The 25,731-nt window shown below is 39.6% G+C and overlaps 1 protein-coding gene across 4 annotated transcripts in view; it reads left to right on the top strand.

The window, feature by feature from the left end:
* Positions 1-25,731, top strand: part of LOC126375653 (GAS2-like protein 3) — a 105,810-nt gene that overhangs the window by 44,563 nt on the left and 35,516 nt on the right. For all 4 annotated transcript variants that reach the window (XM_050022700.1, XM_050022698.1, XM_050022701.1 and 1 more), the window contains exon 2: positions 6,050-6,087. The gene's annotated coding sequence lies outside the window, so the exon portion shown is untranslated. The remainder of the gene's footprint in view (positions 1-6,049; positions 6,088-25,731) is intronic.

Here is a 25,731-nt window from a genome sequence, read left to right as displayed (position 1 = left end):
TTTATCTTGGTAACATACTTTTCTTTGCAGGCGCATTCCAAAAATATTGTGACAGAGTGGCCCTTTTCATCGGAGACAGCATTTCAATATACCACTCTGTCACAAAATTTTGTGAAAAACAATGAAGCTACGTTAATAACTAATTGAGGAACCGATTAGTATTTTGCTTGTATTTTGAGTATAATAAGATAACTATATTTTTGGACAATGGAAACATGAAATAAAATTCTAAAACATAACTTATACGTAAGACAGATCATTGTCGATAAAAAAGAACAACGACCCCTTTACGTTCTGCGCGCATCATGTTATAAACTTGTTGTTTATAAACACTTTACTTCAAAACTAATCAAATATAATACTTAAATTAATATTAGAAAATCTATTCTAATATTATATGCATTATCTTCCATTAACTTTTCCCCATCAACTCTTCATTTACTTTAGTAATGGAAAGTAGAGACTTTCCATTTGATCTCCATCCATGGGTCATACAGTTCATACATACTTATCTTACTATGTATGATGTTTGTATGTATGGATTCACCGTCGTTGATCATTGACAGTGTTTATATGCCACGTACCTACAGATTATGCAGAATGTAAGCAACTTCACTTGAGTGTTGGGTGAAGTCGTTTATGTGTAGTTTACCAAACTCTACGTGTAGTAGGCGGATAGTTGAAGTTATATATACTCACCATCACTATTGCAGTAGCTACTAACTATTGATAGACGTGGCAGAAAACTCATTGGCAATGAGGCACTCATACCTGGGAAGCTTCAAATCCTCGAACATCGCGGAAGGGTTCCGTCCGTGTCTTTGTGTTTTTTACAGATTGAATTTCGGTGAGTGTGCTCAGGAATTGCACGAACTGATTCCACCTGCACCTACCCGCCATCGGACGACGCGACGCGGGGAGGGATCCCATCCATTTGTGGTTCACCTTCCTCCTCTTCGAACCGCTAGATTCGCTTACTCCCTTCATTAGGCGAACTGCAAAAGAATTAAATTCTCTTCCTGCGTCATTGTTCCCAGATATATAACTTGGGGATTTTCAAGGCAAGAGTCATCATCATCATCAGCCCATTAACGTCCCCACTGCTGGGGCACGGGCCTTCCCTATGGATGGATAGGGAGATCGGGCCTTAAACCATCACGCGGGCCCAGTGCGGATTGATGGTTATTAACGACTGCTAATGCAGCCGGGACCAATGGCTTAACGTGCCTTCCGAAGCACGGAGGAGCTCGAAATGAAAACTTTTTTTTTTGTGGTCACCCATCCTATGACCGGCCTTTGCGAAAGTTGCTTTACTTCAACAATCGCAGACCGAGTGCGTTAACCGCTGCACCACCGAGCTGCTCCGAGGCAAGAGTAAATAGGCATTATTTGAGTTTGCATGCTTCACTTTAGACCATATTGCTGCTCAAGACCAGGCGGGATTGTGATCAAAAGCACTCAAATCTTTTAAGGAAATACCAGAAGAGAACTTGTAGCTAATTTTGGTGTCTAAACATGGCTGCTTCTCCCAAACATACTTCTCTCAGACAAACGCCCTGAGCAGAGATTTGCTCTTTGGGTATCCTAAGGCGTGTTTTGTTGTAAGTATCTTATTTTATGAGAGCCCTCAGCGCACCCCATTTCTCTAGCCAGATTAAAACCGTCCCAGAATTGTAACTGATACTAGCTCCTTAAGTTTAGCAGGACAGTAGTCGACTTCCAAACATGAACGATAAGAGAAATGGAAAGTTAAAATAAAATGTGTTTTTGTGCAAATTAAGTTCATTATCTTTATCACGTATGTATTGCATATTTTTGTCTGCTGTTCACTTATTACTACTCATTTTGATAAAAATTAAGTCGCGTTCATACGATATCAACAGGCGACGTCCATTGTATTACAATGTTGATTACACCTACTTAGTTATCCACATTGGTCGTTGTGAATTACTTTAATCTTGTGATTAATAGTATTGTGTAGTACACACTAAAATTTATTTTATTATGGCAACACCGAATTCTATTCTTTCTTCTACCCTTTGACCATCATGGCGATGGGTGTTGCATTTTTCCACTTTTTGTAAAATTTAATTAATACAGTCCATTCTAAATATTCAAGCATGTGTTTTTTATTCATATATAATACCAGCGACGCACAAGTATAAATAGTATTTGGTGAACAGTAGCCACTGCAATGATTCTGTAATTTGTAGGTATGTATATTTTGTATATCTGTTAGAGGCCATCTTTTTCTTCTATCGTGTGGGTTGTGATGTGGAGTACCAACCTCATCAACCCTGGAGTCAGGGTTACTCAATCGCAACCACAATAGCCGCCAAAGGTCATTGACATGACTCATGTAATAACTACTTATTTACATCAGTAAGTAGTAACCACGACCAACGGCTTAACGTGCCTTCCGAAGCATGGATCATCTTACTCTCGGACAATCAGGTGATCAGCCTGTAATGTCCTAACCAAACTGGGGACCACAAAGTGATTTTTGTGATATGTCCCCACCGGAATCGAACCCAGGACCTCTGGATAGTGAGCCCAACGCTCAACCACTGGACCACGGAGGTCGTTGGCGGCCATTATATGATAGGGTTGCCATAATTTAAGCACCATACATACATACATACATACATAAACTCACGCCCGTAATCCCTAATGGGGTGGGCAGAGCCACAAGTAATCAAAGACAACTTGCAGCCACTGTTGATACGAAGTCTAAAGATGGATATGATGAACCTTATGGTGATAAGGGATCAGCCTATCGCCCATAACATTAGTCCATCATGTTAGAGGACACAATCCCTCTGTCGGTTTTTACGACATGCCCGGGAAGAGAAGCAGCTGAACATTTAAGCACCAAGACCCAAATATCTGTAATGCTAATCATCCTCTTGCCCTTATTCCACTCTAAGTGGAGTCGGCACAACATGAATTCCTCTTCTATCCATTTCTGTTAGTCGTCATCTCAGTACGCATACCTTTCATATCCTTCACACGACCCATCCACACTTTATTGGGTCTTGGGTAAGATTGCCATTAATATAGTCAAAACACAACAGTGTTTCTCATCAACAGAAAACCCGAGATTTTCCCTGTGAAAGGATATGTCACCACGGCAGTATAGCACTCCTGTACCAGGATAACATAACACCACCGGTAGCGGTGAGTGAAACGTTACGCGGTTATCGGGCGATGACCGCGAGCGGGGGGCGACGCGGCGGCGGGGGTCAGTTTCACTCTCGACGGCCGCTCGTCGCGTCACGGTCAAGGCGACCGGCAGGTCCGATACCGGTACAGCACGGGTCCGTTTGCTCACGATTTGTTGTTTTTTCGACACTTCCGATTAACCGATTCCACTGAATTCGAATTTATGAGTTGGAATTCATGTTTGGATCATAGATAATTGATGTCACGTGGTTTTTTTGGATTTGTACGGTTCATGGGGCAATAGGCCCTCTGTTACATGGGACTTAAACATAGCTGACGAGAAGTGGGTGCGTTTTTTTACACCTCTGCCTACCCCTTCGGGGATACAGGCGTGATCCTATTTTAAGTTACTTTCTATTATCATGCATTGTATAAATTTATGATAGGTATTGTCGCATTGGTTGCTAGAGGGACTCTTAGTTTGTCATTGCATACGATATTAATGCTGAATTAATACATTTATACCCCGACTTCGGTTATATTATTGTATGTATAAAATTTTGCGATATACCTAAGCTTAACCGCTGATTAATTATAATTAAAAAAAAAAAATTATTTAGTAAAATTCACGTAACGTGAAAGACGGGATCGCGCACCGCTGGCATTATTTATTTGTGTCATTAATTGTTTTAAATATTAGCTAATGTAAGCTATACTTCACATTATACTTCCGTCACGTCGACGCGTCTTCCGCTAATGAAGCAAGTTGATCAATTAACAAATCAGCGTGTAACTAGCACGGAGCACGGGAGCGGGCACTAACATCACGTTTGCCCTGGTTACTACGACCCACAGATCATAAACAAGAAGATATGCCCTCAGCACTAAATTACACAAGTTCGCATGTCGTCTGTTAAGTCACAAAAATCGGACCTGTGAAATCTTCAGGTAAGGTTTGCGGACCCGTGCCAAATGTGAAAACGGGATAACGCTATTGAGGTGATGAACTCGCAACGAGTAATAATGAACTTTATGATAGTAGAGTTTCAGTTACCATAACTTTGACAAGCAGCATGGATCATCTTTCTTTCACCGTGTCTAGAACCATACGACTTCACTAATTTTAAAAAAGCTTTCGCGTTTTTAGAATAGTTTTATATGAGATGTGTTTAATATGCCACCCACTGGCAAATTATGCAAATGTAGTCATGTTTTTATAGACCAATATATTATTGATATGTCAGCTATTAGGTTTCCGTTAATTAAAATGTTGAAGTATGTTTCACTAATTGGGAACACACCGTATAAAGTAATAGATAAAAAATATAAATATAATAGGCGATATTAAACTTTTGAATTAGTGTATGAACACTTTATTTCACACACAAACACAGAACAGATACAAGGAAAAACTAAAAAGTAAGCAAAGGCACTCTTATCGCTAAAAGCGATCTCACTTTTAATGTGGTCTTTAAATTGCCACTAGACACTTCACTGGATAAAGTACCTATTTATTCATCTTAAGACACAATTTTGTAAGTATATCCGCTCCTAAGTATTGTGCCTACGTATTTATTTAATTATCTAAACAACCTGGGTATTATTTCTAGTAATTTCCCTTCACATTTTCCGTTTTCAACGGGTTCCCACCGACAGCAGTAGTAATTTGAGTAGGAAAGGTTTGTTTCCGGTATCTACTGCCACCACTACCGGTCACCAGATAACACGGTGCCGCACCGGTAATACGTACCGGTAACGTTATAGTTTGATAGGGCTGCCAATGGCGCCATGAAATATCGTAATGTCACCTAAAATTGCGCAGTGGTTTCCCTCTTGCCTTCTGCCCCGCAGTACTCTGTCTGACGCGAGTGGAATGGCGCCCAAAGTAGTCTATTTCAAAACCGAACTGGGACTCCTGTCCCCCGCCTCTGAATAGTACTGACAGTTACTGCTGCCCTTTGTCAGTTTCCAGGTTACAGTCCCTGTGACTCACCTCTTCCGTCCTGCATTGCCGTACCGATGGCTCTCATCTCCGCCTCTGCAACCATTGAGGTTTTCGCCCGTATCCCGGGGCAAGGGTTCTACGTTATACCCCGTAGGTCTGGCTCCCTATCCGAACTCACCACCACTACTCAGTGACTTAGCTACGGAACCCAATTTGGGAAACACTGGCGTAGCAGCAGCCCTACGCTTGCTGAGTGTGTCAAAGGTTAGATTCCGACAGACGCGACAGTAGGTACAGTACACGTCGCGACTCCGAAGATTACACCTCATTACCCCACCCACGAACATGTTTACATAACGCATGTTACTTTGATTGACAACTTAATACATATTCATACACACTTGTAATAGCTGTCTTTGTTGTAAAATTACTTAATATTGTAAAACCTACGTAGTTTACAGTGAAAATAGAAGATTCTTACGAGATTCTGTAGATGTAGGTTCTTATCATTTTATTTATATTCTCATAAATTATTGATTTCTGTAATTTGCCACATAAGGCATGAACTACTTGGCCGGGCAGATGGGGAGCATAGAGGGCACTCAACCGGTACAAAATTTAAGGCCCTATTTACCTAAAAGCCATGCTCACTTCATTACAACTTCTGAAAATATCAATTCAATATGAACCGTATCGTGTAATGTATCACATAATTATATTTTAATGTTCATTTGTTATCAATAACGAAATTGAATATTTTATTTATTTTTATAAATCGAAATATTTGTATGTTCATGTAAATGTTATGACATGAACAAAATTTATGTCGCGGTTTTTTGTTTAAAAACACTTTGCTTTGGTCTGGTTTGTAAAGCCAATGTTATTGTTACACGTTGTGTTATATTGTTATTGTTACATAATGTTACGTATGTATTGTTACAGAGTGTGTGGAGGATGCGAGTGACCGCGCCTTGAAGCCGGTGAGTACCTACATTGTTATTTTTACAACACCTCCGTGCTTCGGTGTGCACGCACAACTGACGGCACTGACAAGTCGATATTCTATTGTCTCCAAGCCTGGGTTTGCTGCTAACCAAGCGCCACTAAGCCGCAGTAGAGCATCGTGGTGGATTATGTCCCGTAAGAAATCTCACGAAATAGTATACACACAAACATGAAAGTTTACAATCGATAAATACTTTATAAATATATACTTAATAAAAAAAATATATAATTTATGTCTTCCTCCCTCCACATTCCAGAGAAATGCGTTTCGGGGTATGACCTAACCTGTATTGGGCTGGTTTTCCCTTCGCGGATGAGAAGGTCAGACAGGCAGTCGCTTCTGTGAAAACTGGACCTGTCAAATCATCAGGTTAGATAAGCCCTGTGAAAAGCGAGATGCGGTTAGGGAGATGATGATTATTTTTACTTTATATTTAGTGTCTTAAATTCAAAGATCCTATGGCTTTCGATTAGAAATAAATAAACATGGAATTGCTCTAAGCTTTTCTTTTAAACCGAACATTAAACTTGATGTATGTTTACATCACTGAACGTTTACTGGCAGTTTCTCTGTGCTTTCCCGTGTCGCTGTCGTGGTTCACTTTTATCGCTTTTTCTACTTTTTTAACTTTGTTTCTGTCTACTAGCCAGCTGGCCAGTACCAGCTGTCTGACTGTGCGAGACGGATGGCGGATAGAAATCAAGCTGGCTTGAATAATTTATACGTACTATAAAGACGTGTCGCAAATGTGTGTGCTATTCAAATCAAAGGTTTATTCTGAATTTAATAAGTTCCGATAACTAATTTTGGAACTCTTAAATACTTTCACAAATATACACAGTGTCATTTTCAATCCAGTAAATAAATCTAACGGTAAACGTAACTTAATCCGTACCTAACATCTTTCTTTTCATTATATTTATAACTACGCACGTTGGTCTAACAGGAAGCTCGGTGAGGCATGGTTACGTAGTTCATCTTTCGGTGGTTGTTTCGGTGGTTGACATCACCCCAATTATAACTAGCACTAGAGTGATTTTCTATCACGAGATCACCACATTATCAAGTGCGATGATTGCTGATGCTCAAAACTTAAAAACAATTTGCGTCGATTATACGTAACCATGAATATTATGCATGGATTATACGTGTGATATAGTGATTATACATCGATTATATATCATCGAGTAATCGAGCGAGAAAGTCTCGCCTGTGTCGCTTGCAAACCAGACACTTTTGATTTATAGTATCTCAATGTAGTAACTATATTACCACATGTTAAACTCTGTTTTAAAGTAACGTTGGTTTGTTTTCGTAGAGCTACAACGCTCGGGAGAAAACAACTTGCTGCCAAATTAGCATCTTAAAATAAAAAATGTCAATTAAAAAAAAATACAAAAAAAAGAAACTGACTAATCAAACACTACTTCTGATCGTTCGTGGTGCAAAGGAGCCTAAAACGCTGATGTATTTATATCTCTCTATATATCTGTCTGTATCTTAGGTATCGACTATCGCTTTAGTAGCGACTACTGTATATTGGTTAACGACATCAATTTTACTACTAATGCCTTAATTTTCTTCTTGTTATCCAGATTCGTGGCCGTTAACTGGCCCGTAAATCTTAGCTTTCAGTCGTAAACTGCCCTCATTGATTATTACGGCGAGTGTTATGTTTATGTCGCGATATAAAACAATAAATTACGACATTTAACTATCTTAAATACTTTAGATGACACAAAATTTATATATATGAACACCATGGACTTGAAATAACGGTTAAAGTATCCACCGTATCGTACGCGAAAAAGTACGAAAAATAATAATAAAATAAATTTATGTTATGAATCGCCAATTGAGGATGAAGATGAATCTAATTATTAAATCATCATCATCATCATCAGCCCATTAACGTCCCCACTGCTGGGGCACGGGCCTTCCCTAGGCCGGTTAGGCTGCATTAGCAGTCGTTAATAACCATCAATCCGCACTGGGCCCGCGTGGTGGTTTAAGGCCCGTTCTCCCTATCCATCCATAGGGAATTATTAAATAATTATGAAGAATTATTCTACGATTACGCTTAGAATCATTCGAATCATGCATTCTTCTCTCTCTATAATTTCAACTAGTACCTACCTCATATCAATAAGAGTGAATAAAGCGTGCAATAAAAACGTCCAGTTTTTGAAACGCAACACAACAAATTACACAACTTGTACCAACATGGCGACAATATTAGATCGAGTGTGTTGCCTAACCTGATAGAACAAAGCTATAAAGTTGAGAATGTGTCTGTACTTTCTACACGTGGTTCGCATAACGAGCGCGTTATCCGCTTATCTACCCCGTAACGGGCCCGCGCCATTTTGGGGACATTTAAATACCGGACCTTCTATACGTAGAAATGAAGTGGCGAGAATCGAGAAAGGTGTGCTTTGGTGGTACACGTAAAGAGAATGGATGGAAGGAGATTGTACCTCTAGAGTCGGAAGAAGAAGGTCTACGCTAACATACTACGATCAACAACATCTTTGTAAAAATAAAATGTTAATGCTTTCCAGGGATGTTAGGGAGCTCCGTAACCGTAACCGAAACTATCGGATATTCGATATAAAAAAAATATCCGAAATAAAAGTTTCGGATAATATCGGATAGGGGCCGCTGCCGACACACAAGCCGTGCGTATTATTTGTTTTTTCTTCTTCTTTTGTCTTAATTAATAACATTATATAACTTGTCGTTATAAATAAAGCCACTTTATTATTCGTTTGTAAAAATTTAACTTTGAAATTCCTTAAAAATATATATCCGTAACCGAAATTAGTCGAAACTAACGGATAATCTGAAATAATTTATTAGCCGTATCCGTAACCGTATCCGGTATAATAATCATTCTTATATCCGTATCCGAAATTTCATATCCATAACATCCATGATGCTTTCCATTTCTGAATCATATTTAGCAGGTTTTAAAGAAAGGCCAAGTCTTATTCAAGAGTAGCTATTCTAAAGTTGAGCCGGCGATCATGCATCAAGTTTTTGCCAAGAGTAAGAAGTGAAAGTGGTGACAGTATTGTACTAAGTAAAAAAATCCCTGGCTTACCTAAATGGGGAATAGGCGTGTTCTAATACATAATGTATGTACCTATGAACCCTATACATGGTAGGATTACTGCATTTTTACTGTAACCGGTTGTGGAGCGTGTAATGCGCATTTCCCGTTGATATAATGTGGTGGACTTTCAGGTTGTACACTGTACAGTCACCCCTGTCTGGTACACTTGATGCCTCGTTTGCTTTCCGTATAGACAAGGAAACATTGACACGTAGTTAGCTTAGTTATTTACAAATATAATACATAGCGGTCATGGTCAACACATAAACAGGGTATATACGTACGACTGCTGGGCACTGGCCTCCTCTCAATCAACCGGATATAACGGCCTCAGTGGTCCAGTGGTTTGAGCGTTGGGCTCACAATCCGGAGGTCCCGGGTTCAAATTCCGATGGGGAGACATCACGAAAATCACTTTGTGATCCCTAGTTTGGTTATAGGACATTACAGGCTGATCACCTGATTGTCCGAAAGAAAGATGATCCGTGCTTCGGAAGGCACGTTAAGCCGTTGTTCCCGGTTACTACTTACTGTTGTAAGTTAGTAGTCGTTACATGAGCCATGTCAGGGGCCTTTGACGCCTCAATAGTAACCCTGACACCAGGGTTGATGGGGATGGTAATCCACCTCACAACCCACACTATAGAAGAAGAATCAACCGGATTGTCAAACATAATGTACTTTTTGCTTCGCCGAAGTCGGGTAAAATGGGTAATACGGATTTGTCTTGGTAAGAAGTTCATTAGGATTTCCCTCCTTGCCTTAGAGTAGTGTTTTTCAATGATCTATACTATGCTGATGTTCTAAACCTCCTAGGATTTATTAACCTAAACTCGTAACGCCCAGATTTCCAGGCACAATGCTTCGCCCCGTTAATCAATCTTCTTCTTCTTCTTTTTTTAGAAGAGTTAAACAATATGATTTGGATTTTGGACCTTAGGCCATAAAACGACATAACATATTCCAATCAAGAGCATCGTAGGTTTGTTTTAATACATTGTTTTAAGTTTACGCGGTTATCATTATAATTAAAGCACAGTGTCGAAATATCGGGAGTCTCATTTAAACGCGGTAAGAACCCGTTATTATGTGTTTTAGATTTGTGCTTAAAATTGTCATTACAGGAATTAGCACCAGTGTCAATCATTAATTACGTATTAGAAGCTAGATCTAATTAGAATTAGCGTCAGAACGCGTTGCCTGTTGATTACTGTTGAGTCTAGAACGACACTGATGGGCAGTCACGGTCGTTGTAACACAATGCCGTCTGCATCGACGAAAATCAATTTATTTTATAATTTAATCGAGGCTGAATTCAATTTGAAGAATTAATTGCTATCTGCCGATGACAGTTGCTATGCGTGAAATAAGTTCACGTTTGAGAAATGTATCTGAAATAGTGCGATTCCCGTGAGAATTATGTTCAGCAGCGCGTTTTACAAAAATCTCCTCGCCAGAAAAGCGCAGTATATTGCGCGTTACATTTTTGTAACATAACCATGACCGTGGGGTCTTCACACAAGAGTTTTCATCTAACCCTTTCTAATCAACCAACCATTGCTAAATATAGGAATAATACTGCGTAATGGTAAATCTTCGCCCCGCACCATTTCCTTTAGGGGGCCGAACTCACCCCTATCTTACTTTAGTTTTAAATGTCCGTAAGCCGCTAAAGAGTAAGCGGGAGAGCGCGCGGTCTGTATGTCTCGCTCGCACATACGCGCCTCACGGTAAGAATGAGAATTTTGTATGGAGTGTCCGGTGTGTAGTATCGGCGTCTTCTCTATCCCGCCACTCTTGTCAATCCTGTACTGATCTCATCCAATTAATGAATAAGATGTTAGTATAGTTTCAGAATATCAAACAAATACAAAAATAGTCAAACACATTAGTCACAAAACTATATTTATCCAACCAGGAATCCCTAACGAGTTCTTCTGCGTAAGCACAAGTAAAATTAACAAAGTTGATCAGCGGAGGCAGTGTCATTGCGCAGGTCAGGTCCGGGCGGCACCGGCGCAGTTATGCTTGCGCATCGACAAGCTTCACTGGAGGTTACGTCACACGCCGGTTGACAATCCAAGGAAATTGACCAAAGCATAATCTGCCACTGGCTGTACATTTCGAAATTGATTTCGTTTGAGGTTTTATTTAAATTTACAGATTTAAAAATGGAATTACTTTTTTTGAGAAAGTGTGCTTGATATTTCTTCTTCAACTAAATATAGTAGTTGTCCTACAATTTACATTTCACGAGTTTCCCTATGGCGGCACCGTGATGCAGTTCGTGTGACAGCGAAACATGTGTCGATATACTTAGTATATTATAATGCGTAACTGAAATAATCAATGCATATTATACATCAATAGAAATAACGATCAAAATATCAACTTTTTGGTACCTGTGGTCTAATACTAGCAAGTAACCTTACCCTAATATCGCACATCGATGCGATATCGAATGGCGTTGCGCGTCGAGCTGAAGAATCCTCCTCCACATCTACGTGAGCGTTGTCAATACTCTTCTTGACATTTCCCGTATCTGCGTATCTCATTGACGGCCGTGTCACATGCCACTATCAGGTCCATGTACCTTTTCCCTCAACACCAGTTTAAACTTTCTGCCTGAGTCTGTCACATTTCCCGATGCGAGTGGGAGTCACTTTCCTCATTTAAATGAGGTTGTTTCGCTAATCCGAATGTGAATATTATCTGATCTGTGGTCTCATTTGAGTAATCGCCTGTAGTCAGACGCCACTTTTACCAATTACTGACAATGTTGGGTGTGGGCGGTGCGATCTACTTGCGTTGTTGTAATGTCTGGGCGAGAAAGGAAATTTTATTTTTGTGATGCTTATCATTAGGTGGTAGTAGTATTTGTGGCTAATATAATAACGGAGTCCCATGGGGTATTGAATTCGTTATCAATATTAGAATAAATGCTGGACTCAATTATAATTATTTGATGTTTTGTTGATCTTGGATTTGGTTAGTTTAGTTTGGTTAACGTACACATTAACGTATATAGATACGTTAATGTTTCCTATATTATTCGATAATTACGCAGTTATAGTTACAAAATATACATACATACATACATACATAAACTCACGCCCGTAATCCCAAATGGGGTGGGCAGAGCCACAAGTAATCAAAGACAACTTGCAGCCACTGTGATGAACCTTAGCGGCTTACAAAATATTATACCTAGAAATATCGGATCGCGGCTACACATAATCTTGCATCAATATCGTGAGTCCTGGTAGAGGCGTGTGACCACTCCGCCTGGCCCCGTTGCTCATTCCCTAATTGCCAGCATCCAGAAGAAGTGACGCAACGGTTCCGCTTTCCGCGCCGACTGTTCCGAATTAATTACGCGCACTTTCACGCGCACGCGCATCGCCTGCGCGGCGACGTGCGCACCGTGCGCGTGAGTTATGCGCTGTGGGCGAGGTTTATTGCCGCGGTTTTAGTTTAGCTTTAGATCACCGCAGCTATAAGGCTTACACAATATTTTATTGCTGTCTCACGGCGCATATAAAACTATATGGCTTAAAATGACTTAAAATTAAGTTGAAGGATTTACAGTTTAATAACGTCCTTCTAATTCTAAATAATGGAACCCTGTTGCTACTTTCCATTCATACCGAGTATTAAAGAAAGAAAGAAACATTTATTACTCCCGGACACCACAGACACAGACATACAGGTACATTACATTTAACACAGGACAGGAACCACACGGAAATCAATACAAAAAAAAACAAAAAAAAAACCAAAATCAAAAATCATTAACAAAAAAAAAAATGAAAAACAAACCAAAATCATAAAAATAATAATAATAAAAGTAAATGTATTTTTTACATTACAGTTTATGTTGTTCGGATCACGTTCTACTCTAGGACTTATTGCGCTACCCAATCCTTCCCTACCCGATGCATCGGATGTAGATCACCGATGAGCTGTTACACAGCTCGCTTACGATGCATCGGGACCGATGGGTAGTAAGTAGTGGTAGTAGTAATAAGCCCTTCTGGATGATCAAACCACATCTTGTTAGTGTGATATTTCGTCGTTCGTTTCGATCATTGAACTCCTAGAAGACGTTCAACAGCGGAAGTAACTGCCTTGATGTTACAGACTCAACTAAGTCGAGATCACACACGTTAGATGCTAAATCTGACACACTGGACGCTGAATTAACGGACCGCCTCCTTATAATGAACATCAAAGACCGGAGACGACCGAAACTAATTTTCAAATCTGTCGACAAGATTATTAATCGACCGGTATAATTTGAAACAATTCACCGACGCTCAAACGAGTACAAGGCAGTCGATAGGTAATTATAATAATTAAGTTAAATCGACACCAGAATGAATCGTCCAACTATAAATAGATAAGTTTATATGACACGGGTCTTATTGCTACTATAACAGTTGTTATGATTGCATATTAATTTGAGATTGTGCTCGGGGCAAGGCCGGCACTCATTGCATGCAAATGTGTCGTGGACAATAGCCTATAACAAATTGGATCATATTTGTAATTCAATGGTTCTAGTAATCTGTCGTGCTTTGGTTTTACCTGCAATTGATTGTGAATGCTATAATTGACTTCAACAATACGACTGCAAATCACATCAGTCAAATTATCCTCTTTATGTATATCGAAAACGTGAGCGTTTGCAATGCCTTTAAACGTGGAGGTCAGTAGATGTCAGATGTAAAATCTAAGCGTTTTCAATTAAGTTGGTCATTGTTCGTACTTTTCCTTTCGCTTGCCAATTTTCACTATATTTTACTGTTAATGAGTCTCCATTCTCACCTACCGTTTTCGCGTTAAAGTTACTTAGCACCATAGTTAGTTTAATCATGACCACCTGATCATGAACCTAACGCTCAACCACGGGACCTCGGAGGCTGTTGGTTAGTGCATTGACTGTCATAAATTAAGTACCAGCGTCTAATGGTTTAAACTTCGTTAACGTTATCAATTTGTGTACCCCCTCGTTTGTGTCATCAGTGCGTTAATTAATCTCCATTAGATCAGTGTGTCGCGGCGCCGGCGCACGTCAGCGTCAGTTTGATGAACTCGCATCCAGTTCTAACGTATTGACGATGGTTAAACATGATTGATGAATGGACGGAGTTAAGTGAGATGTTAACATGTTTAGAGTGATTAACTAAATAAAGGTCGATAGTCAAGGAGTTTTATGAAAGCACGTATCTAATGTATGCGTACACAGTTTCGGGCAAACGGAAGTTATCGATTAAAAGCAAGATAAAGCCAATTTCAAGCTCCATATACAACGTGTAATGGTGATCACACATCTAATTTAAATTGCCACGAAACTTAGAAGAATGTGAAAGTCAAGTTGTTAATTACATACACATTGCTTCAAAGATACATCAAAGGTATGATTTTAAGGCAACCGTTTCCCTTCTAAGAACGGGTTGACCGCGGAGCATCTTGAGGAGTTATCATGTGGCACATCACAACGGCAATAATTTCCACCAATTAACGCCGAGTGGAGACGTGCTGGAGCCTTATCTGCCAATCATAAACTAGAATTATAATAACTCGTACGCTTTCTGGCGCAAGCAGCGGCGGCCTCTGACAAATTGCTGTGGTGTAAGAAAAGCTGTTATTTACAGTAAACAGCATTTTCTAATACACCATCATTTGTTTGAAAATGTGTAGAATTATCGTACACTAGATGAGGCAATTCATAGTTGTAACGTAGTACCAATGCACTTGAGCAACTTGCAGATGACAATATTAGGAACTTAATGTCATATCGAAGACCTTGTTTAGGGCATTGTAATGCAAATTTGATTACATGTTTGTCGTTATAGACCACAACAAAGGTCTGGAGAGTATTATTTGGTTCTGCTCCAATTTCTGCAGCCATCACGGTGACTGAATCTGAATTAACATAACGGGGAGTAAGCTGCTCTTACTTTATATTCATAACTTTTTGTACATTACCATCGAAATTAGAAGATCAGTCTAGCCTATGCCAAATCTGTGATTCATTTGGCCGCGTAGTAAACTTCCATGGCGTCAAGGAGTTGATATCAGATATCCGTCTAGCAAAAACAGTCGGTTTGCTATTTTTTTGGTACTTTATAGTATCTCGAGGCCCATATCATGTTGGACCCAATTTGGTAGTAGCATCCAATTTATGTCTGATACATCTCGACGTCGCGTCTGTTTTGGAATGATTTAGCAAATATTGTTTGTTATCGGCAAAAAGTGGCACCATCTGTTGTTGGTCGCCTACTTGGACATAAAAACACGAGCATGTTAATTGAGACTGCAAAAAATCACCTATCGGACCTTCTGCCCACACATGGCGTTTGTCGTGTCGACCATAACTTTTGAACATCCTTCTATATAATATAATATTATGCTATTTATGATTATTTAGATTTCCAGACACAATAGTTAAACAATGGGATGTGGATTTTAAAAGGTAACTGGAGCTTACGACCAACATAATTATGATATTACTATTTCGTCTTTGTGTCTCTCTGATCCAGGTTTCCATTTGTCTTTCTCTCTTTCTGCCTTCCTTTTTTCTCTCATTTCCCTTTTTTCTTTTGTTTTATCTTTGACGTTTATTATTCCTATTTGATGGTAAGGTCTGCCTTCTTTGCCTTTATTCGCTCTATTTTCTATTAAATTAGTTCGAAATTAATTAAATAATAAATACAAAGAATAATACTACGTACCAAAGTTTCTTTTAGCTATTCAACGTTTTATAACGTTTATTTATTTTTAATGTATGCTATGCAGCCACAGTATCAACAGTGGCTGCAAGTTGTCTTTGATTACTTGTGGCTCTGCCCACCCCATTTGGGATTATGGGTGTGAGTTTATGTATATATGTATGCTATGCACTTATTAGGTGGTCCAGTATTGCATTAATCTCGAGCTTTAAACATGCGACTTTGACGTGAATCACTCGTAGCAATAATCGAAGGATCGTAATGATCGCATTTCATGGTATCATTTCACGGTCGATCGTGTCGCATAGTTCTGTAGTAACGGCATCACTAAGTGGAACTATGATTATCATCATAACGTCTTATCAGCCAACACCTTCGTGTGTTTCACCCATTACACATACAAATGTAACAATTTAGCTTTCAAAATAGACATCTCTAACTTATTATCAACGTTTATTGAGACGTAACTGTTGATGAATTAGTCCGTACAATGCGTAACGGCTACTGATGTTATTAAACAACTCAATCTTAACGGAATATAATCATTATACTCGTAATTGAATTAATTTGTGATTAACTATCTATTTGAACCTACAATAGTATACGATTCATCATTGTCTTGTCATACGATTTGTTGCGGGTTGAACTCTTTTTGGCTTGTCGTATGGCTCTGCCCACCCCAAACAAAATGTATCTACTTATGACATGTATATTAAGTCTACTTGTCTGAATTAAATAAGATATCGCTAATCGTCATTTTGAAGTTCTCTAAATTTTAAATTGACAGTCGAGGTTGTATTCGTGCTGTAGAGCTTTCAAATAATCCTGTCCCTTAGTTAGGTCAGCCGCCATGTATGTTAGTGTTCCGCGGCGTCAGCCGGTCATTCGCACGTCAGCAGTACACATTGTACACAATGCAGGCGTGCACGCATGTCACTCGGGCAGGCCAATAGGTTACCGGCTCGCATGAACCGCCTGCTGTAGACGGACCCCTGACATCTCCCGTATAAGGCCACATCTGCACAGCAGTGGCAGTGTGACAAGAGTCATGTTAAAGTGGTCGTCGCGTTGTTAGGACGTGACTTGGAGCGCTTTTCTCGCGAGTGGTGCAGCGACTACGCAAATACTCAGTCAATGTCCCATGACCAACTTGGTGACAGCCGCAACTGGCTTAACCGTGATTTGTTGTTCCACCTATATTGGGCATCCGGGTTCGTGATTGACAAAATGTCTCTAAAGCAACTTTCCTGCTGTGTTTGCGCGCTAGAATAGTGTGTATGACAGCAGGACGGAAAAATAGAGTACAGCCTAGTGCAAAAGAGACAGACCAAGATAATGTACTATTCTGAAAGTTGTCTTTTCAAATACAATCGTCTCAGACGACGCCGAGGTTCGCGCCTAACTGGGCTTCCTCTCACGGATCTTAAATTTTATACCGGGTGAAAACCCTCAGCGCTCCTTATTTGTCCGGCCAAGTAGTTAATGCCATCTGAGGCAAACCCAAAATAAGTCACGTCAAAAACAAGCAGTTGTTCCTTCACTGCATACAGTATAGTACCTGAAATATAATCTAGTAGTCACTATATTAACAAACATTACGATGTAAATATTCCGTTTCATAATCACTTGTTGTATGCGACATACAATTGTTTTGTACAACACTATAATTTCGTGACTCATTAAATTTGGCCACACAATTAGTTGCCCAAATCGTTCTACAACTCATCCATTAATTTTCCAAGCATCGACAATTTCACTTTCAACATTACACAACTACAATTAACATGTGTGGTCAATGGGCAGTGGTCGTTACAATTACGAATATGTAAAGACTCCCACACAATACCGCACAATGGATGAAATTATCTAGCAGTATTTGGTTAATGATCGATGACATCGTGAAAGTGGATTACGATATAGAATGATGGAAATACGATCCACTTAAGGACGTCAACAGAAAAGCACAATCACCGTGAGTTAGCGAAAACAATTTAGCCCAAACATAAAAGTAGTTTTTATTAGTTATTGAGTGTGACAAGCAAAGTCAAACACCGGATTAAGTTTTATTATCTCTTGGGATCCTTCAGGGCGTGATGAGTTCATATGAGTTTAGGAAAATGATTACGTGTCGCCTTTGGCAACGGAATCTTAAACAATGATTAGTTCAAAACGTTAACTGTTGAGGATGTGACATACGTATACTTCACCCGCGAGCTAGGTACAATGTAACTTACTTTCGCATCATTGTGAGTGTGCCCACACGGCAACGAAGTGCACCTATTCTAAATATGGTCTGTTGTGACGGACCGTGTCGCTCGTTACGAGGAGTTAGTAAGCATTTTACTGCGAACCGTGGGCGGTAGGAAGACCACTAACTTTTACATACCTGCATATAGTATACATATGAATTATATTATGATAAACGACGGATATATATGATTTAGCCTTTGCCCAGCAGTGAGTTGACAACCTTTTATAATAATTGTCATAAAAGGAATAAATATTATGTAGTATAAGTGTCAGAACCTAACAACGCCGGTATGGTATTAGAGGACAGCATGAATGAGTTCAAAAGGGTCCAACTAAGGGCAAGTAAACAATACAATGTATTGATATGACAAGTAGGTATATCCTGCAAGCTCCGGGGTATAAGAAAAAAAAGTGCCCGAGACAAGATATAAAAGAAGATAGGGTTGGATCACGAATTGAAAAGAGCTTTGACTTAATGTCGATGATCCCTTTGTCCATTTGAACGACAAAGAGAACATCAGATATGCAGCGCAGAACATCTAAGTAGGTATTACCTTTTGTCTCATCGTATTAAAATTATGTACTATACATAAAACGAAGTAAATGAAACATATTGTGAAGACAACGGAACAAGTAGGTGGAGCGGATACAAGGGCTCTCTTGTGATTTAATGTGCGTTTTACTGCGTAAAAGTCGAGAGCTCTCCAAAGAAAACGCGCTATTTTGATTTATGGGCATCGAGAGGTTCTGCGAAGTACTGTTTCCTAAAGGAAACTTCATAAATGATGCCACACACGTTCGACTTAGTGTAAGTAACGATGTAACTAATACTGACTAAGTAGTTAACGCCGTATGCAGCAAATCTACACTAAGACACGTTAAAAACAAAGAATTATTATTCAATTTTACGTGGGTAATATGAAATATGGTTCTATTCCCAGACATGAGTTAGTCATGAACTTACTTTGACGGTCCATCACAATACTAACAACAGGGTTGACAAGATAGGTCGTTGATCTCACAATACATACAAGAAAAAGCATAGTATATCTCGGGAAACCACAAAGTAGATACATTATCTACAAAGCTATGCAACCGTTATCCATGATTTTATCGTTTTTAGAAGTATCGTTGGGACTTCATAAACATGTAGTTAATGAGACATTTATGTTTTACCTAACCTAAGTCCTTGTAAATACATCACGTTTACAACCTTTGCGTAGGTAGGCCTATATAAAAACTACTTGAAGTATCCTAGTTTTATGTCTATGTTTATGGTGGTATACAAATTACGCCATTGACGAGTGCACTCCGTCAATGAATCCATCGGCGGGTGGAGGAGGGAGGGAGGGCTTCCGTTGCGCCCGCGCAGATGGATCGCCAACTGACGCCGAGTTTGGCAGAGGTGACGAGCGGGGTGAATGAAAAAATAAATAAATAGACAAACAAGAGCAGCCACTTTTAGTAGGTATATGGTAGGTAGGTATGTAACTTATCCAGAGATTGATTAATAAAGGCACTAGAATTGATATAATACTCAGTAAGACTAGCTAGACCGGTTGTATTTGCCATGTACTTAGTTAAGAGACTTTTTGTAATTATTTCTTTTTATTTTGGTGCAATAAAGTGTATTTGTATTGTATTGTATTGTATCTGTGACAATGTCTGTTTATCTACATATTGTATTATTGAAATACTTGTATAATAACAATAAAGATTTATTTTCAGACATTACAATCCATACGTATAGGTACCATTTCTTTATAATTGTCATACAGCAATCTTAGGAATCACAATACACAAAATTAAAAACCCATTATTCCAATGCCTTGTGTACCTTACACCACACATGAACAACGCTGCACTCCATAAAGCTATAAACTTAACGCGGTGGGCAGTAGGTGCAGAGTGCACATCAAAGCACGTGTTTACATCGAATGTATTTATATCACCGTCCGCATCACGGCGGTATGCACGATACTAACCAGAAACGGTTTTTTAGAATGCGTCCGATTTGGTTCAATATGTGCTTTACTTAACATTACCGTGTTAAGAATGTGTTCGATATAGTTACACTATGTGTTTATGGAGTACCGAGTTGGTTGAAGGTGTGTTGCAAGAAATAAAATAGTTTAGTTGAAAGCGTTGTTTAGATATGTGTGGTGTTGTCACAGGGTGCTGTACTGGGTCACATATGTTACGTATAATTCTATGGATTGTTGATCAATGAAAATATGTTCGTAATAATGTTAGAGTGAAACAACTACATATATTTACTGTTTATATGTAGAGATAGATACAGAGGTCAAGGATAGAAGTACATTAATACAAAAATGTGTTGGAAATTAGTTTTAATCAACTTCGAACACAAACGGTAGCGGCTGAAAGTTCTTACAACTTCTGGTTCTGTCTACCTCAATTAGTGTAAAATCTTTACGAGACAGATTTATACATTTATTCCCTCTGATTGATTCATAAAAGTAACTTATTCAAAATTGAAGCCCCCTCGAAATAACTAAAGTATTCGCACAATGTCGTATTAAACCGAGCCAAGAAGCCGAAGAATGTACAGTTGCAGTAAGTTTCCCTGGACCACGTGTTGTTCACCACAAGATGTGCCAGATCTGGCTGTGGTCTGGTGGAAATTGCGCCTATCCGTGACATACCGCACCGAAGCGGTCGTGGTGGATGAAAGTAAAAATGTAGGGCTAACGGTCGGCGTAGTTTCGCTGGGAATTGGAATTGATATTATTGGTAATCCAGGAGTCTAAAACGACCACAATGTAGCAATTCATCTAAATAAATAATAATTCTATTTGGAATTCATGCTCCTTAATAAAAGGAAAATAAAATGTGTAAGGCCATAGAGCAGCACGAGCCACCGCGGACCGGGCACGTTAAAAAAAAACAACTTAAAATATCATTCTTTGAGAATTATTAACTACTACTTACTTTACATGCTTATTATAGTTGTTACTTCAATATACTATAGTTGTAAGCTTTTAAGTTATGTTTTTATTTTTGTTTTGGTAACACATCTTTGCAATTAATATTACGCTTAGATATAGGCAGGTATTATAAATAGACTAAGGTAACGAGTGAATGCTTGTCAACAAACTGCCTCTGCATTGGCGAGACTATTCTCATGTGAACATGTAAATAAATGTTAAACTGCAATATTTGTTTTTTTTTTAATGAATTGCTTTAATGTGGCCTTTTTAGACACCCTGATAAAAAAATAATGATCAGTTTCGGTTATACAGGGGAAGAACCCTTTCTTCCCTTGTGTGGGTTGTGAGTTTGTGAGGTGAATGACTAACATCATCTTTAGCTGGTGTCTCATCATCTATACTAATCTATAGCACAGTGAGTCTTCATGAAACGACTTATAAACTTTACTTTCTTAATTACTTATATAATATACAGTATGTATGGTAGCTAACTAGGTTCACATTCACAACCACTACGGTAATTCGATAGGAATGAGGGCGAAATGTGCGAGCCATGCGGCAGCTGCGGCAGCCTAAATAGAACCGACGGCTGCGGTCTCCGCTACCGGCAAGTTACTGGCTAGATATGATATCCTGGTACTTGATAGAGGACTTAGCATTACCATGCTTTGCATGGCAGTCAATTCAACATCATCGCTGGGTCACAGACTCACAGCCACTCGCGCTACCGGTAAGCTATCGGCTAGATATGATAACCTGGTATCTGACAGAGGATAAGTCGTCTGTCATTATACTTTATGAGAGCCAAGCCAACATCTCCGAACCCGATGAGTCATAGTCACCCATGCTAACTGGCTGGCTACAAGCTAGATATGATATCCTGGTACCCGCTAGTATAGGATTTAGTGATATCGTGCTTTCCATTGATCACAAAGAACTCATGAAGTAATTAGTGCCAGTTGGCTTTGGGGTTTAGATAATTAAAAGAAACTACTATATAGCAGAACCTTCTGTGATCTGTGAAGTAGGTAGGAGTGGGGTAGGTACATTGAGTAGTAGGTATAACCTACAGACCCATTGCCAATAAATATGTCCATCACGTTAAATAGAGCGTGATCCCTTCCTTAATTGATTTTTTACGTTCAGGGCTTATCATTGTTACCTTGGTCACGGCTTATTGCAGTCAATATTCGATTCAATCGCTAGAAAAATACTCCGAAACTTTAATAAACAGGAGATTATGAACATAGCTGGCGGGTTAAAAAGGTCACATCGAAGCAATTCGTCTAAACGAAATTTACGCATATAAAAATAAGTGCGTAATGCAAACAATGTTAAATACCAATATTAATTTTTTAGATGAATTGCTTCGATGTAGCGTTTTTAATCCCCTTGGTCTTTTTGGTATTGTTTCTTATTCAGCTAAGTTCCAGTCCCTTCGATAGTCAGTACAGGCTAACCAAAGTCTGTGGTCTAACGGTAAGGTACTGGTGACATTATGATACCCTAGTATTTGCTGGCTCAGGTTTCCCATAGGTTTCGCAGCTCAATAGCCGACGCATTCGGTTTCTAATCAATAACAACCTAATACGACTTTCGCTTCGTGCCTATATTATAAACCCAACCACAAGATCGGTTTATTATACACAAGTCACAGCACAAACCAATGAAAATGTAAGTTTACATGTTCCAATAATAGATTGGATAGTTATCCAGTGCTCACAAAGGGTTCATGTTGCGAGTAGGTCGTCAATAAAGGCAATATTGACGTCAATTGGTTTCAATTGCAAAATGTCCTGGTGCTGTTTCTTCCTGGCTCTCACACTCACAGGAAGAACGATAACATGACCTAAGTAGTATGTATACGTCGATAAAAGTTAGATATTCCCGCGATAAAATCACGTATTTATAGCTTTGAGGAAAAGTCGTAATCGTTTTCGCACCCATTGAAGGTCAGTGACTGGCGTGAATTAACTGTCATGTCCGGTTGATTAGACTTGTCCAAAAAGTATTTTACCCCAGAAGCCTCCACCACTACGCAGGTAAAAATTGGTATACTTACCTACCTATTCTATAAAATGATTTTAGAATTCAAATTGGAGTTTTCAAAACCAGAGTGAATAGGCATTTAGCATAAGAAATTGTTCCACCTAATCCATATCATGACTTACATACGACCAGGCGAGATTTTGGTCAAATGTATACCTAAATAAAAAACCCCTGAAACTATTCCCACGACTGCTAAGCTTTTAAGCTTAACTCTAATTCTAATCTCCACTCGTCAGTCGAGTCACAGTCTGGTCCTGTCACAGGATAGCGATTATCCAATAAGGAGCCGGGAGCTCGCGCATGCGCCGTCGTTAGCGCCGAGCATTGTCCGCCGCCATATTGGGAGATCGCGATGGTCGTTTATGCGTGAGAGTTGCTCTAAAGGGTGTTGTAGGGTTCTTGACTCCTATTAGCTAAGGAGGGCTCCTGTAAAAGACAAAATTGAGACTGATGTGAAGCGGATTGAGGCCAAATATACCAGGGGGGTTAAAATGGCAACATCGAAGCAATTCATCTAAGAAAGCAATATTGCTATTTGACATTTGTTTGCATTGCGCACTTACATATGCGCAACATTGCTTTCTTAGATGAATTGCTTCGATGTGTGTGGCCTTTTTAACCCCCCTGGTCATTGATCTGCTCTTTGTCTTAAGTCCATTCTAGTCGTTCTTGGGGCTGTTTACCTATTCAGCTAGTAGAAACTCGAAAAGTTCCATGTAACTTCGATCATTTAAGTAGATTATCCTGTTTCCGTAAATGCCAGTTCTGGATGATACAGGTTTTAAAACAAATCCGAGGAAACAGATATTGCTTTGCTAAACGTGCGACCCTACTGAAACTACCTGAAACTGGAAACATAGCATGCGCAGTACAATGCGCAATCAATGGCAAAAAGTAAACAATCGCCGCCAGAAATAAGAGCATAGAATTCTTGAATGGAGTTTAAAAATGCGGTATGCGAGACCTTCGACGAGCTCAATGATTTGCGTAAACGGACGATTTTCTGCGCCCGCGCCGCGCCCGCTCAACTTGACCTATTCGCACGCGCGCGTGGGTACTAGCCCTGCATAGTAGTGGTTATAATATGTAGCAGCTATTATTAGTACGTCAGTCAATAAGGTTCCTTTCTGGCGCCCTAATACGTCCCTAGTACATAAAGTTACACCTGGTACTAGTCATCATGAAATATTTCTAATAAGTAGGTAGGTAAATGCTTTGTGAAAATTGTTTCTTATTACTAAAACCACCAATGCGCAGTGGAGGTTAGTGAAGTATATACCATACTCCCTCCGATTGATTGAGGGGAGGCGTGTGCCCAGCAGTGGGACGTATCGAGGCTGTTTATGTTATGTACTTCTTCTTCTATAGAGTGGGTTGTGAGGTGGAATACTAACCTTATCAACCCTGGTGTCAGAGTTACTATTGAGCCGCGAAAGGACCCTGACATGGCTCATGTAACGACTACTTACATCAGTAAGTAGTTAACCGGGAACAACGGCTTAACATATCATCTTACTTTCGGACAATCTGGTGATCAGCTAACGTAAAGTAATGTCCTAACCAAACTAGGGACCACAGAGTAATTTTTGTGATATGTCCCCACCGGGTATCGAACCCGGAACCTCCGGATCGTGAGCCCAGCGCTCAACCACTGGACCACGGAGGTCGTTGTTATGTACTACTATATGTATACGTTAAATTGATTTCCCAAATCCACCAGTCTACCGAATTACGATACAGGAAGTCACTGCGGCAGTTTTCGCCACAATCATAACTGGCTCCGCATGCAATTTCTAACCGAAACTTTCTTAATTTAAAACTCAAAATCAGTGATACACAAGGTTGGAAGTCGAAGAGCGGCTGGTCTGATGTGGCATCACGTAATATCATGCAGAATATTGTCCCAATTCGTCCGGGATCGATTTTTATTTGGCTGCCGTGCCGCGGTGCCGCGCCGCCCCGTCCCGCGGTGGCTCCACCAACACATACATAAACATTCGCTACTTTATCGACAATCATATTTACTCGACAACCATTATATTATCGAAACGCCTGCTGTGAAATTAAGACAGACTTTTCTCACTCACTAAACTACTTCAAAAACAATAAAAATGAATGTCCCAGGATCTACGCATCCTCACAATAGCAGTGTTGTATGTGTGTATGGCTCACGAGACTCACGACTGTCTTGTCCCGTCGGAGCGGCGGCGCGGGTCACGCGTTGTGGACAATGGCTGCTCGCACGATCCTGTCTCGTATTTGTATTGTATTAACATGTATGGGAGCATTGACTGTCCTTTAAACTTATGTACTCTATACGATGTAGGTACTTCGAAGATTCACTGCAGTACTCCGGTTGTCAAATAGCCTTCAGGAATAATGTAGCTTTCTACCGTTGAAAGATTTTTTTAAATGATCCTTATTATCAGTTTATACGTATAATGAACATAAAATTGATACAAACATGTATTCAAGCAACGCAGCTAGTCTTGTGGACTGATTGTAGTTTAAAAATAGAA

The sequence above is a fragment of the Pectinophora gossypiella genome, chromosome 19 (genome assembly GCF_024362695.1).
Source record: "Pectinophora gossypiella chromosome 19, ilPecGoss1.1, whole genome shotgun sequence".
NCBI lineage: Eukaryota > Metazoa > Arthropoda > Insecta > Lepidoptera > Gelechiidae > Pectinophora > Pectinophora gossypiella.
This window is presented reverse-complemented; position numbering and strand designations above follow the sequence as displayed.